Genomic DNA, 16,891 nt, shown 5'->3' on the forward strand with positions numbered 1-16,891 from the left:
TGGAGGTTGCCAGTGAGCTGAGATTGTGCCACTGCACTCCAGCCTGGGTGACAGAATGAGACCCTGTCTCAAAAATAAATAAATAAATAAATAAAAAACAAAAATAAATCAGCCACACATTTTCCAAATTAGACAAAAACTATAAACCTTGAAATACAAGAAGCTCAACAAACCACAAGCACAAAATGTATGAAAAAATCTACACCAAGGCACATCATCATCAAACTGCTGAAAGTCAGAGATAATAAAAAATTTTTTAAACCACTGGAGGAAAAAAGACATCTTAACCACAGAGATGCAAAAATTGATTACATACTTATTATCAGAAACAATGCAAACTAGAAGACAATGGAGAAAAATGTTCAAGAAACTAAAAAACCAAATATGCCAACCAAGAATTCTATGTTCAGCAAATACCTTTCCAAATAAAGGGAAAATAAATACTTTATTCAGTCATGGTAGCAGTGTTTGTAATCAGCATACTTGCTGATTGTCAACTGAATTCCCGGGGTAGAAGAAAAATGTTACCAGATGGAAATCTGTGAAGAATGAAAAGCACCAGAAATGCTAACTACTTGAGTAGATACAAAGGAGTTTTTACTATTGTCTATTTTGAAAATAAAAGATCATTGAATCTGCGAAAAAAAACAAAAACAAAAAAAAACTAAAGTTCGGGGGTAAGAAAATGAAAGACAAATAGCAATTTATTATGGTGTTACACAATTAATATGGAAAGGAGCTGCAATCAGCAAACAAATAGCCAAACAATTCTAAGCAAAACAAACAAACAGGCCGGGCGCGGTGGCTCAAGCCTGTAATCCCAGCACTTTGGGAGGCTGAGGCGGGCAGATCACGAGATTAGGTGATCGAGACCATCCTGGCTAATACAGTGAAACCCTATCTCTACTAAAAATACAAAAAAATTAGCCAGGCGGGTGGCGGACGCCTGTAGTCCCAGCTACTCAGGAGGCTGAGGCAGGAGAATGGCGTGAACCTGGGAGGCGGAGCTTGCAGTGAGCCGAGATCGTGCCACTGCACTCCAGCCTGGGCAACAGAGCAAGACTCCGTCTCAAAAAAAAAAAAAAAGAAAACAAACAAACAAACAAACAACAAAAAAACTGGAGGACTTAATAAAGCTGAATCAAGATAACGTGGCTTTGGCACAAAGACAGGTGAATACATTGATGGAATAGAATAATCATACCAGAACTATACTCACCCATGTGATCCAGTGGTTTAGGATAAAGATTCAATATAATATTGTAGAGTTACACTATGAATTATGAATCTATTTAAAAGTAAGAGGTACGTGTGTGTGTGTATGAAATTTCAAATGAAAATAGCAAGGTGTGTAGTAACATGTATACAAATGATCCCATCCTATGTGAATTCTAGTTTGAATCAACACTAAGAAGTGGTCTGGCTGGACACAGTGGTTCACACCTGTAGTTCCAGCACTTTGGGAGGCCGAGGTCGGTGGATCACCTGAGGTCGGGAGTTCGAGACCAACCTGACCAACATAGAGAAACCCCGTCTCTACTAAAAATACAAAAAAATTAGCTAGGCGTGGTGGCATGTGCCTGTAATCCCAGCCACTCGGGAGACTGAGGCAGGAGAATTGCTTGAACCCGGGAGGTGGAGGTTGCTGTGAGCCAAGATGGCGCCATTGCACTCCAGCCTGGGCAACAAGAGCAAAACTCCGTCTCAAAAAAAAGAAAAAAAAGAAGCGGTCTCACAGAAGGGCAGTTACAGTAATTACACCTGGCAGTTCCAAGGGTAACACTGCCCCCTAGGCAACATCTTACCATTTATTTGGAGTACATTTCAATATAAGGTATTCTCATGAATACTCTAATGAAACAGCTCTCCAAGGCCCGCAGTGAACAAGCACTTGCCAAACTCTACAGTTAACCTGCATTCCTTATCTTATTCAAACGCTCAGTGACCTGTGACACAGTTGACCACTATCCCCATCTTGAAATGCCTTCTGCAAGCTTCCAGGAGAGGACACCCACCTATTCTCCCTCCCACCTCACTGGCCTGCCCAGTCTTTTGCAGGCTCTTCCTCTTGCTACACTCAGAGGTGGACAGCCTCTGGTCTCCTTCTGAACCCTTTTCTTTCACTATATTTTGTCCCTCACCTTGAAACCAGGTGACCTCTTCCGGAACCAGGGCTTTAAATGGTCTTCATATGCTAAGGACTTTCTTTCTTTCTTTCTTTTTTTTTTTTTGAGATGGAGTCTCGCTTTGTGGCCCAGGCTGGAGTGCAGTGGCATGATCTCGGCTCACTGCAAGCTCTGCCTCCCAGGTTCACGCCATTCTCCTGCCTCAGCCTCCTGAGTAGCTGGGACTACAGGCGTCCGCCACCACGCCTGGCTAATTTTTTTGTATTTTTAGTAGAGATGGGGTTTCACTGTATTAGCCAGGATGGTCTCGATCACCTAATCTCGTGATCTGCCCGCCTCAGCCTCCCAAAGTGCTGGGATTACAGGCGTGAACCACCACACCCGGCCACTAAGGACTTTCAAAGTGGCATCCAGAACTTTCTCTCAGGTTCCAGACTCCTAGGCCTGCACAACACCTCCCTCGTTTGGCTCAAACTTATTATGGCCAGACATAAACATAACCCTTGACTTCCCCTCCAGTAATCTTCCTTGAGTCTTCCTCCTCTGAGTAAGAGGCAGCACTGAGGGGCTCTGGAAAATAAAATTTATCCTTAACTCTCCTTCACTACATCAGAAGTCCTGCAAAACCTATCTCTGCCTGTTTAATTCTGAATCTTTTTTTTTTTTTTTAACGGAGTCTCACTCTGTCACCCAGGCTGGAGTGCAGTGGCACGATCTCGGCTCACTGCAAGCTCCGCCTCCCGGGTTCACACCATTCTCCTGCCTCAGCCTCCCGAGTACCTGGGACTACAGGCGTCCACCATCACGCCGGGCTAATATTTTGAATTTTTAGTAGAGACGGGTTTCACTGTGTTGGCCAGGCTGGTCTCGATCTCCTGACCTCGTGATCTGCCTGCCTCGGCCTCCCAAAGTGCTGGGATTACAGGCGTGAGCCACCGCACCCGGCCATAGTGGTGTGTATATTTATGAGTCACATGGAAGGTTTTGAAACAGGCGTGCAAAGTCCAATAACCACATTATGGGGAATGGGGTATCCATCCACTCAAGTATTTATCCTTTGGGTTACAAACAATCCAATTTTATGCTATTAATTATTTTAAAGTGTATAACCAGATTATTGTTAACTATACTCATCCTGTTATGTTATCAAATAGTAAGTATTACTTAATCTTTCTATTTTGTGCCCATTAACCATCCCCACCTCTCCATCACCACTCCGCTACTCTTCCCAGCCTCTAGTAACCATCCTTCTACTTTCTATCTCCACAAGTTCAATTGTTTTGAATTTTAGATCCACAAATAAGTGAGAATATGCAATGTTTGTATTTTTGTGTCTGGCTTATTTCATTTAACATAATGATCTCCAGTCACATCCATTTGTTGCAAATGACAGGATCTCATTCTGTTTTTAAGGGAAATTAAATTTATTAAGAAAATAAAGGAATAAAACAATGGCCACTCCATAGGTAGAGCAGTCTCATTCTTTTTTATGGTTGAAAAATACTCCATTGTGTATGTATATCGTATTTTCTTTATCCATTCATCTGTTTATGGACACTTAGGTTCCAAATATTAGCTATTATGAACAGTGCTGCAACAAACATGAGAGTGCAGATGTCTCTTGAATATACTGATTTCCTTTCTTTTGGGTATATACCCAGCAGTGGGATTGCTGGATCATACAGTAGCTCTATTTTTCATTTTTTGAGGAACCTCAAAAATGTTCTCCATAGTGGTTGTACTAATTTACATTCCCACCAACAGTCCATGATGTTTCCCTTTTCTACATGCTCTTCATCATTTCTTATTACTTGTCTTATTTATTATTATTTTTTTTGAGATGGAGTCTCACCCGGTCGCCCAGGCTGGAGTGCAGTGGCGCGATCTCGGCTCACTGCGAGCTCCGCCTCCGGGGTTCACTCCATTCTCCTGCCTCGGCCTCCTGAGTAGCTGGGACTGCAGGCGCCCACCACCACACCCGGCTAATTTTTGTATTTTAAGGAGAGACGGGTTTCACCGTGTTAGCCAGGATGGTCTCAATCTGATTTCGTGATCCCAAGATGCTGGGATTACAGGCGTAGGCCACCACGCCTGGCTTGTCTTTTGAATATAAACCATTTTAACTGGAGCGAGATGATATCACACTGCAGTTTTGATTTGGATTTCTCTAAAGATCAATGTTGTTGAGCACCTTTTCATATGCCTGTTTACCATTTGTATGTCTTCTTTCGAAAATGTCAGGCTGGGCACGGTGGCTCACGCCTGTAATCCTAGCACTTTGGGAGACCTAGGTGGGTGGATCACCCGAGGTCAGGAGTTCAAGACCAGCCTGACCAATATGGTGAAACCCCGTCTCTACTATGTATGTTGGCATACAGAAATGCTACTGACTTCTGTATGTTGATTTTTTTTATCCCACAACTTTACTAAATGTGTTCACAGTTCTGACAGTTTTTTGTAGTCTTTGGGTTTTTCCAAATATAAGAACATATCATCTGCAAACAAAGATAATTGGATTTCTTCTTTCCAATTTGGATGCCCTTGATTTCTTTCTTTCCATCTTTCTTGTTGTCTGCTCCAGCTAGGACTTTCAGTACTTTGTTGAATAACAGCAGTGAAAGTGGGCATCTTTGTCATGTTCTAGATCTTAGAGAAGACTCAGTTTTTCCCCCGTTCAGTATGATACTAGCTGTGTGTCTCTCATATATGGCTTTTATTATGTTGAGCTATGTTTCTTCTATATCCAATGTTTTGAGGGCTTTTATCATTAAGGGATGTGTAATTTTATCAAATGCTTTTTCAGTATCAATTGAAATGATTATTATTTTTTTTTGTCCTTCATTCTATTGATATGATGTATCCCATTGATTGATTTCAGTATGTCAAGCCAACATTGCATCCCAAGGATAAATCCCACTTGGTCACAATGAATAATCTTTTTCATGTATTGTAGAATTCAGTTTGCTAGTATTTTATTGAGGATTTTTGCATCAATCTCATCAGAGATATTGACCTGTAGTTTCTTTTTGTGATGTTTTTTTCTAGTTTTGGTGTCAGAGTAATACTGGCCTTGTAGAATTGGTTTGGAAGAATTTCCTTCATCTGTATTTTTTTTTTTTTTTTTTTTTTTTGCAGGGGGGAATAGTTTGAGTAGGATTGATATTAGTTCTTCTTTAAATATTTGGTAGAATTCACCAGCGGAACCACTGGGTCCTGGGCTTTTGTTTTCCTGGGAGAATTTTTATTACAGCTTCAATCTCATTACTTGTTATTGGTTTGTTAAGGTTTTGGGTTTCTTCGTGGTTCAATCTTGGTAGGTTGTATGTGTCTAGGAATTTGTACATTTCTTCTAGATTTTCCAATTTATTGGCATATAGTTGCTATAGTAGCCACTACTGATCCTTTGAAAATCTATGGTATCAGTTGTAATGTCTCCTTTTTCATATCTTATTTTATTTGGATCTTCTCTCTTTTTTCTTAGTCTGGCTAAAAATTTGTCAATTTTGTTTAACTTTTCAAAAAACTAACATTTTGTTTTATTGATCTTTTGTGCTGTTTTCATTTCAATTTCATTTATTTCTGCTTTGATATTTATTATTTATTTTGTTCTACTGATTTTGGATTTGGTTTGCTCTTGCTTTTCTAGTTTGTTAAGATGCATTTTGTTTATTTGAAGTTTCTCTTTTTTGACTTATAGTTTATAAACTCATAGCTATAAACTTCTCTGTCAGTACTGCTTTTGCCATATCTTATAGGTTTTGGTATGTTGTATTTCCATTAGGACTTTTTTCTAGAAAGTTTTCAAATTTTCTTCTTAAAGTCTTTTTTGACTCACTGATCATTCAGGAGCATATTCTTAATTTCCATTTATTTGTATAGTCTCCAAAATGCCTCATTATTGATTTTTAGTTTTATTCCATTGTGGCCAGAGAAGATGCTTGATACTATTTAAATTTTTTGAATGTTTTAAGACTTGTTTTTTGACCTAACATATGGCCTATTTTTTTTAGAATAATCCATATGCTGAGGGAAATAATGTGTATTCTGCAGCCATTTGATGAAATGTTCTGTAAACATCTGTTAGGTCCATTTGGTCTACAGTACAGACTAATTCTGATGTTTCTTTGTGGATTTTCTGTCTAGAAGATCTGTCCAATATTGAAAGTGGGGACTTGAAGTCTCCACTATTGTATTGGTGTCTATCTCTCTCTTTAGCTCTAATAATATTTGCCTTATATATCTGGGTGCTCCAGTGTTGGGTGCATATGTATTTAAAATTGTTATATCCTTTTGGTAAATTGATCCCTTTATCATTATATCATGATCTTCTTTGTCTCTTGTTATAGTTTTTATCTTTAAATCAATTTTATCTGATATATCTACTCCTGTTCTTTTTTTGTTTCCATTGGCATGTCATATCTATCTTTTTCCATCACTTGATTTTCAGTCTATGTGTGTCTTTATAGCTGAAGCATGTTTCTTGTAGGCAACAGATCATTGGATTTTGCTTTTTTATCCATTCAGCCAGTCTATGTCTTTTTATTGGAGAGTTTAGTCCATTAACATTCAATGTTATTTTTTATAAGTAAGGACTTACTCCTGCTATTTTTTCATTTGTTTTCTAGTCTTCTCTTTCTTCTTTCCTTTCTTCCTGTCTTCCTTTTTGTGAAGGTAATTTTTTTCTAATAGTAGAATTTAATTTCTTGCTTTTTGTTTTTTATGTATCTGTTTTACATTTTTTAAAATTTAAGGTTACCATTAGGCTTGCAAACACTATCTTAGAACCCATTATTTTAAACTGATGACAACTTAACAGTGATTGTGCAAACAAACGAGAAAAGAAAACTCATGAAAACTCTACACTTTGTCCCTAAAACTTTTTGTTGTTTCTATTTATATCTACTCTACTGTCCATGTCTTAAAAAATTATAGTTATTATTTTTTGAATGATTCATCTTTTAGTTTTTCTACTTAAGATTCAGTCACACACCACAATTCCAGTATTATAATATTAACATTTTGTGTTTTTCTATGTACTTACTACTACCAGGGACTTTTTTTTTTTTTTTTTTAACCTTCAGAGGATTTCTTATTGCTCATTAACATCCTTTTCTTTCTAACTGAAAAACTGCCTTTAGTATTTCTGGTGGGACAGTCTGGTGTTCATGAAATCCCTTAGCTTTTGTTTGTCTTGGAAAGCCTTTATTTCTCCTTCATGTTTGAAGGATATTTTTACCAGATATACTACTTTAGGGTAGAAGTTTTTTCCTTCAGCACATTTAAAATATGGCCATGCCACTGTCTCCTGCCCTGTAAGTTTTTCCTTAAAAAGTCTTCTGCCAGACATTGGAATTCCATCGTGTTTCATTTGTTTCTTTTCTCCTGATGCTTTTAGGATCCTTTCTTTATACTTGACCTTTGGGAGTTTGATTATTAGATACCTTGAGGTATTCTTCCTTGGGCTAAATCTGCTTGGTGTTCTACAACCTTCTTGTACTTGGATATTGATACCTTTCTCTAGGTTTGGGAAGTTCTCTGTTATTATCTCTTTGAATAAACTTTCTACCCCTATCTCTTTCTCAGCCTCCTCTTTAAGGCTAATAACTCCTAGATTTGCCTTTTTGAGGCCATTTCCTAGATCTCATAGGTGTGCTTCATTCTTTTTTATTCTTTCTTTTGTCTCCTCTGACAGTTTTTCAAATAGCCTGTCTTCAAGCTCACTAATTCTTTCTTCTGCTTGATTAATTCTGCTGTTAAGAGGCTATGATACATTCTTCAAAATGTCAATTGCATTTTTCAGCTCAAGATTTCTGCTTGATTCTTTTTAATTATTTTAATCTTCAGCTCAAGATTCCTGCTTGATTCTTTTTTTTTATTTTTCAAAACAGAGTCTCACTCTGTTGTTCAGGCTGGAGTGCAGCGGCATGATCTTGGCTCACTGCAACCTCCACCTCCCAGGTTCAAGCAATTCTCCTGCCTCAGCCTCCCAAGTAACTGGGATTACAGGCACACACCACCACACCTGGGTTATTTTTGTATTTTTAGTAGAGATGGGGTTTCACCATGTTGGCCAGGCTGGTCTCGAACTCCTCACCTCAGGTGATTCATCTGCCTTGGCCTCCCAAAGTTCTGGGATTACAGTGAGCCACTGTGCCTGGCCTGCTTGATTCTTTTTAATTATTTCAATATTTTTGTTAAATTCACCTCATAGGGTTCTGAATTCCCTCTTTGTGTTATCTTGATTTCACTGTGTTCCTTAAAACAGCTACTTTGAATTCTCTCTCTGAAAGGTCACATATTTCTGTGTCTCTAGGATTGGCCCCTGATGTCTTATTTAGTTCACTTGGTAAGGTCATGGTCATGTTTTCCTGGATGGTTTTTTTGTTTTTGTTTTTGCTTTGTTTTGTTTTGAGATGGAGTCTTGCTCTGTTGCCAGATTGGAGTGCAGTGGGGTGATCTTGGCTCATTGCAACCTCCACCTCCCAGGTTCAAGCAATTCTCCTGCCTCAGCCTCCTGAGTAGCTGGGATTACAGGTGCATGCCACCACGCCCGGCTAATTTTTGTATTTTCAGTAGAGACTGAGTTTCACCATGTTGGCCAGGCTGGTCTCGATCTCCTGACCTCATGATCTGCCCACCTCGGCCTCCCAAAGTGCTGGGATTACAGGCATGAGCCACTGCGCCTGGCTCCCGGATGGTCTTGATGCTTGTGGATGTTCATTGCTGTCTGGGCATTGAAGCACTAGATATTTATTGTAGTCTTTGCAGTCTGGGCTTGTTTGGACCCGTCTTTTTGGGAAGGCTTTCTAGGTATTCAAAGGGACTTGGCTGTTTTTGTCTAAGCTATTTCTGCTTTGTGGGGTACTCCAAGCCTAGTTACACCTGGTTTTTGCAGACTCACAGTGGTACCACCTTGCTGGTCTTAGATAAGATCCAGATGAATTCCCTGAATTACCAGGCAGGGTCTCTTGTTCTCTTCCCTTACTTTCTCCCATATAAATGGAGTCCCTCTGTGTTGAGACGCTTGCAGCTGGGGGTGGGGTGACACAAGTGCCTCATGTTCGCCAGCACTGGGACTGCGTCGGGTCACATCTGAAGCCAGCACAGCACTGAGTCTCACCCAAAGCCCACTGTAACCTCTACCTGGCTAAAGCCTATGTTTGCTCAAGGCCCTAGGGATCTGCAATCAGCAGACGGGGAAGCCAGGCAGGTTTGTGTCCTTTCCTTCAGGGCACCAAGTTTCCCTAGTCCCTGACTGGGGGTCCAGAGATGGCATCCAGGAGCCAGGGACTGGAGTCAAAAATCTTAGAAACCTACCTGATGCCCTATTCTACTGTGGCTAAGCTGGCACTCAAACCATGAGACAAAGTCTTCCCACTCTTCTCTCCCCTTTCCACAGGCAGAGAAGCCTCTCCCACCATGGTCACCAACATCACAACCCATGGGTAATCTTGCCAGGCTGCTACTGATATTCACTTAAGACCTAAGGGCTCTTCGGTCAGCCTGTGGTGAATGCTGCCAGCCTGGAACTCACCCTTCAGAGCAGTGGGCTCCCCTCTGGCTCAGGGTAAGTCAAGACATGCCATGCAAGAGCCAAGGCCTGGTATTGGAGACCCCAGGAGCCCGCTTGGTGTTCTACCCCATTATGGCTGAGCTGGTACCTAAGGTGCAGGTCTAAGTACCCTCTACTTTTCTCTGTTTTTCTCAAGCAGAAAGATTATCTTACTGTATTTCCCAGAGCTGGGAATGTGCTGGGTGTCACCTGAAGCCAGCACACCTCAGAGTCTCATCCAAGGCCCACAGCATACTACCTGGGTGTTACCACTGGTGGTTCAGGGCTCAAGGGTTCTTTAGACAGCAGGTGATGAATCTTGCCAGGTCAAGGTCCTTCCCTTCAAGGCAGTGGGTTCACATCTGATCAAGGGTGTGTCTAGGTATGTTGCCCAGGAGCTAGGGCCTGGAAAGGGGCTCTGCTGACTCTGCCCAGTTCCCTATTCTACGGTGCCTGAGGTGGTACCCAAGATGCAAGACAAAGTCCTCTTTAGTCTTCCCTCTCCTCTCCTCAAATTGAAGGGAGGATTCACTTTTGTCGCTGTGAGCTGTGCTGCCTGAGGTTGGGGGACAGGTGGTGCAAGCACTCCCTTAGCCACCCAGCTGATGTCTCACTAGGTCATGAGCCCCTCCCCACTCATGTCCACTGGCTCTGAGCCCAGCACAGCACTAGGACTTGCCTAGGAATTGCAGTCCTTATTGCCTAACCTGCCTTTTAAGTTTATTCAGAACCTCAGAGCCCTTTAGTCCACAGTGACGAGGCTTGCAAAAACTCAAGTTCCAACTGCTGGGATGGGTAATTCCCCTCTGGCTAGGGTTGGTCTGAATGCTCCCTCTGTGGGTAGGCATCAGCTATTTAGCCTGGTTTTGCTTTCCACTGTGACAGGACAGCACTGAGTCAAATGCAGGGTCTCCTAATTACTGCATCTCCTTCACCAAGCACACAGATTCTCCAAGGCACATGGCCACTGCCAGGGGATGGGGAGGGCTGGTGACAGCGATTCAAGACTGTCTTTTCTAATTTCTTCAGTTCCACTTTCAGTGATATGAAGTTAAAAACAGGTGCTGTGGTTGCTCACCTGATTTTTTTGTTCTTAGGAAGATGATTTTTGTGTGTGTGTAAACAGTTGTTACATTTGATGTTCCAGTAGGGGGCACATTTAGTGAAGGCTTCTATTTGGCCATCCTGCTCCATCCTCCCTCTGGTTTTACCATTTTGCATTCCCACCAATAGCACCCAAGAGTTTTGGTTAATTCACATAGTTGCCAGCATTTGTTATTTTGTTGTTCTTAGGTAGTGGCAAAATAATGAAGGTGAGGGTGTATGGATGTCATTGCGGTTTTGATTTGCATTTCCCTAACCATGAGTGATGTTGAACATCTTTACGTGATTATCACCTATTTGTATATTTCATTAGAGGAATGTCTATTCAATTCCCTAACACATTTTTCAATGTAATTGTATTTTACCCAGCATGCACTGCTGAAACAAAATACCAACTACTGAGGGTATTAACCCACTAACCTTTTTTTTTTTTTTTTTTTTGAGATGGAGTCTTGCTCTGTTGCCCAGGCTGGAGTGCAGTGGCACAATCTCGGCTCACTGCAACCTCTTCCTCCTAGGTTCATGGCATTCTCCTGCCTTGGCCTCCCAAGTAGCTGGGACTATAGGCGCCTGCCACCACGCCCAGCTAAATTTTTGTATTTTTAGTAGAGACGGGGTCTCACCGTGTTAGCCAGGATGGTCTCGATCTTCTGACCTCATGATCTGCCTGCCTCGGCCTCCCAAAGTGCTGGGATTACAGGCGTGAGCCACTGTGCCTGGCCGACTGAACCCACTAACTTTTAATTCTCACTGTACAAGACGGTATTAAGTAAGTCCAAGGTCAAAGTAGTGGCAGATTCAGTGCCTGGTAAGGGTCTGCTTCATGGTACAAGCAAGGCTGTCATCTCATTGAGTTCTCATATGGTAAAGAGCAAAAGAAAGCTACTTAGGGAAATGTATAAGCCCATTCATAAAGGACTACCCTCATGATCTCATCTAATTCTAACTACCTCCCTGAGATCCCATATCTTCATTCCATACATTAGGAAGTAGGGCTTCAACACTTGAATTTCAGGAGACAAACTCAGTAACTTTCTACCCTGCCTTCCCAAATTTATATCCCTACATGCAAAATACATTTATTTCATTTCAACAGCATCAAAAGTATTGAGTCAGTCCACAATGAGCTGTAAAGCCTAAACTCAAACTCAATTAAGTATCAGCTGAATCAGATATGGGTGAGAGTTGAGGTAACATTCATCCTGAGGCAACATTCTTTTCCAAATGTGAGCCTTAGGAAACAAACCGGTTGTGTGGCCTAGTGTTGAGACAGGCTTAGGAAAAGCACTTCTATTTCAAAGAAGAGAAATATGAGAGAAGGAAGTGGTGACAGTTCCCAAGCAAGACAAAAACCTGGAAGGTAAGTTTCATATAAGAATAATCTTCTTTGACTCAATATTCTGGATAAGAAATTGGTGGGAAAGGCTGTCTGACATGATCGAGGATGACACTGAAAAATTTACACAAAAGCAAAGACAAATGTTTACTAACAAGGAACTCAAAAGATCTGCTGAAATCCTCTACGATGGCAACAATAATGACATTATGATGATGCAGAAGATTTAGAAGGTGCAGAGCCATTGATTGGGACCTGAAAACATTGCAGCAGTTTTTCAACAGGCAGAGGTGTTAAAGATTATTACCCTCAAGTAAGATCCCTCAGTGGAGCAAAGTCTCCACCTCATCGGAATAATTACAACATGCCTACAAACACATTTGATGATGCAAAGAAATAAAGGAATAAAGTTCCTATAACAATGTTTCTAACTAAGCATTTGCAAATATGAAGACCGAACCCTCAGTACTTATAGATCTTCAGCCCTCAAGCCAAACAGATCCTGACTGTATCATTTAGCCTCCTCCAAAGAGTCAACATCTACAATCAGAACCTTGTTCTCGTAACATAGATGATTGTTCTGATGTTCTGTCAGAAGATTCCATTTAACCTGATCTCTCACTACTTACCTACAATACCACATGTCTAGTCACCTCAACAAATCACAATGTTAGGCACCATACAGTGATCATCATCACTGTCATTATACCTGGGTAATCAAGAGAGACAAACTAGGATTTTGCTGAATATTAACATACTATTTCAGGTCAATTCTCAAAAAGAATCTGTGTGTATTGAAGGAAATTGTAACTTTCTGGCTGACATGTACTATTTAAGGAGGCTTGTGATGGTTGCTCCCGTACTGAATAAGTATAGACTTTTTCTCATTATAATTCCCTAAACAATATAACTATTTACATAGTATTTACAATGCATGAATTATTATAAATAACCTAAAAATGATTTAAAGTGTACAGGAGGATGTGCATAGGTTACATGCAAATATGTCATTTTTAAAAAGGGACTTCAGCATCTGTGGATTCAGGTATCCTTGGGAGGTAATAGAACCAATCTCTTGAAGATCTCCAGAGATAACTATATTCAAAATAAATGGAAACTACTTAAGTCTTTATAACATCTTTATATTCATAGGGCTTATCTCCAACGTGAATTCTTCTTCATATCTTAAATACAATAAGACTAGCAAATGCTTCTCCCACATTCCATACATTTAGAGAGTTTCTCTTTAGGGGGTCCTTTTATGTCAATTAAAGGAAGTGGGAGAACTGAATACTTTTTCACATGCCTTACATTCATACAGTTTCTCTCCAGTGTGAATTTTTTCATGTATACAAGGGGAACTGGAAAAACTGAAGGCTTTACCAAATTGCATACATCCACGGGCTTGCTCCCAGTGAGTTCTTTCATGCCTTAGGAGGGAAACGGACGAAAACAAAACGCTTTCCTACACTCCTTACATTCATGGAGATTCTTTCCAGTGTGAGTCTTTTAATGATTTCAAAAGGAACAGACATCCCTGAAGGCCTTCCCACATCTACATTTATAGGGTTTCTCCCCAGTGTGCGTCCTTGTATGGCTTTGTAGAAAACTGGAAGAATCAAGGGCTTTCTCACATACCTTGCATTTCTGAGATCCATCTCCAGTGTGTGTTTTCACGTGTCTTTGAAAGCTTGTGCATGAAAGAATGCTTTCCCACATTGCTTACATTGATAGGGTTTCTCTTCGGTGTGCGTTCTTTCACGTCTTTGAACTAAACTAAGATAATGAAAGCTTTTCCCACATATCTTACATTTATGATTTCTATTTCCAGTGTATGTTCTCATGTATCTTTGAAAGCCTCTGAGATGAGAAAATGCTTTTACACATTGCTGACATTCACAGGGTTGTTTTCCAGTATGAGTCTTTTCATGTATTTGACTGTAACAGGAACAACTGAAGGCTTTCCCACATTGTTTGCATTTATGTTTCTCTCCAGTGTAAGTTCTTTCATGTCTTTGAAATGGTCTGTGAAAATTGAATATGTGGGTCTTTCCCACATATCTTACATTTATGAGGCCTATCTCCACTGTGTAAAGCTTCTGAGATGATTAAGTGCTTTCTCACATTCCTTTTAGTCACTAAGTTTCTTTCCAGGGTTAGGCCTTTAATGTATTCAAAGGAAGTGGCAGTAACTGGAGGCTTTCTCACATTGTTTATGTGTAGTGGCTTCTCTCCATATTCCTGATACTCATGTGGCTTGTGTTGATCATGAGCTCTATGGTAGCAATTACCACGAATGACCCATGCTGACTTCTCCACACACACTGCTTTCATGTGGTTTTGCTCAAGGGAGACTTTTTTTTTTTTTTTTTTTTGAGATGGGGTTTCTCTCTTGTTGCCCAGGCTGGAGTGCAATGGCCGATCTTGGCTCACTGCAACCTCTGCTTCCCGGGTTCAAGTGATTCTCCTGCCTCAGCCTCCCGAGTAGCTGGGATTACAGGCATGTGCCACCATGCCCGGCTAATTTTGTATTTTTAGTAGAGACCGGGTTTCTCCATGTTGATCAGGCTGGTCTGGAACTCCCGACCTCAGGTGATCCACTCGCCTCGGCATCATTTTCAGGGCTGGTAGATCTTGAGGCTTGGTTAAACAGAAAGAGAAGGGTAAACAGAGCTTTAAGAAGCTGGGCTAAGGATTCAAGGAATTCTCCAGCTCAGATCCATCCACAGAGACTGAGAGAGGTCAATTTTTTGCTTGATTCATTTTCTCTTTTTCTTTTGTTCCTGGCATTGTCAGAACACTGGGTGAATATAAGCTAAAGGAACAGAGACTTCAGTGACTACACTGGACAAGGAACATGGTCTCTATAAATACACTTTTGAAAGTTACCAAACAAATAAACAATTACAGCCTGCAGCAAACATAAAGAGCATAAAAAGGAAGGGGGAGAATTTGATTTACAGAGTTACTCTTATTATAATATTCAAATGTCTACTTTTAACCTTTATTTTAGGTTCCAGGGTACATAGGCAGTTTTTTTTTTATGTAGATAAACTTGTGTCACGGGAGTTCGATGTACAGATTATTTAATCACCTGGGTACTAAGCATGATACCTGATAGTTATTTTTTTCTGATCCTTTTCCTTCTCCACCCTTAAGTAGGCCCCAGTGTCTGTTGTTCCTCTCTTTGTGTTCACATATTCCCATTATGTAACTCCCACTTATAAGTGAGAACATGTGATATTTGGTTTTCTGTTCCTGTGTTAGTTAAGGATAATAGCCTCCAGCTCCATCCATGTTTCTGCAAAGACATGATCTTGTTCTTTTTTATGGCTGCATAGTATTTCTTGGTGTATATGTGCCAAATATTCTTTATTCAGTCTACTGTTAATAGGCATTTAGGTTGATTTCATATATTTGCTATTGTCAATAGTGTTGCAATGAACATAGGTGTGCATGTGTCTTTATGGTAAAATAATTCATATCCTTTGGGTATATACCCAGTAATTGGATTGCTGGGTCAAATGATAATTCAGTTTTTAGTACTTTGAGGAATCACCACTCTGCTTTCCACAATGGTTGAACTAACTTAAACTCCCACCAGCAGAGTATAAGCATTCCCTTTTCTCGACAACCTTGCCAGCATCTATTTTTTGACTTTTTATTAATAGTCATTCTGATTGGTGTGAAATGGTATCTCATTGTGGTTTTGATGTGCATTTCTCTAATGATTAGTGATACTGGGCATTTTTTTTTTTCATTTGCTTGTTGGTTACATGCATGTCTTCTTTTGAAAAGTGTCTTTACTCCATCTTGAGTTGATTTTTGTATATAATTTAAGAAAGGGGTTCAGTTTCAATCTTTTGCATATGGCTAGCCAGTTATCCCAGCACCATTGATGAGTACTTCCCCACTGCTTGTTTTTGTCAGCTTTGTGAAAGATCAGATGGTTGTAGGTGTGCAGCATTATTTCTAGGCTCTGTATTCTGTTTCATTGGTAATGTGTCAGTTTTTGTAAAAGTACCATGCTGTTTTGATTACCGTAGCCCTGTAGTATATAGTTTGAAGTCTGGTAGCATGATGCCTCCAGCTTGTTCTTTTTGCTTAGGATTGCCTTGATTATTTGGGAATTTTAAAGTTATTTTTTCCCAAGAACCAATCCTTGCATTTGCTGATCTTTTGTATTTATTTATTTAATTTTTTTTGGTATCTCAATTTCCTTCAGTTTAGCTCTGATTTTGGTCATTTTAGTTCTGATTTTGGTCATTTCTCGTCTTTTGCTAGCTTTGGAATTGGTTTGCTCTTGCTTCTCTAGTTCTTCTAGTTGTGATCTTTCACAACTTCCTCTAGTTCTTCTAGTTCAGATCTTTCTTTTTGATTTGGGCAGTTAGTGCTATAAATTTCCATCTTAACACTTCTTTAGCTATGTCCCAGAGATTCTGGTATGTTATTATCTTTCTTCTCCGTTTCGAAGAATTTCTTAATTTTGGCTTTAATTTCATTATTTACTCAGAAGTCATTCCGAACCAGGCCATTTAATTTTCACATAATTGTATGGTTTGGGGAGATTTTCTTAGTCTTGATTTCTATTTTTATTGCACTGTGGTCTGAGAGTGCAGCTGGTATGATTTTGTTTGCTTGTTTTTTAAATTTGCTGAGGGTTATTTTATGTCTGACTGTGTGACTGATTTGAGAGTATGTGCCATTTGGTGAGGGGAAGAATATATAATCTGCTGGTTTTGGGTAGAGAGTTCTATAGATGTCTATTAGGTC

This window comes from Macaca fascicularis, chromosome 19 (genome assembly GCF_037993035.2).
Source record: "Macaca fascicularis isolate 582-1 chromosome 19, T2T-MFA8v1.1".
NCBI classification, from domain to species: domain Eukaryota; kingdom Metazoa; phylum Chordata; class Mammalia; order Primates; family Cercopithecidae; genus Macaca; species Macaca fascicularis.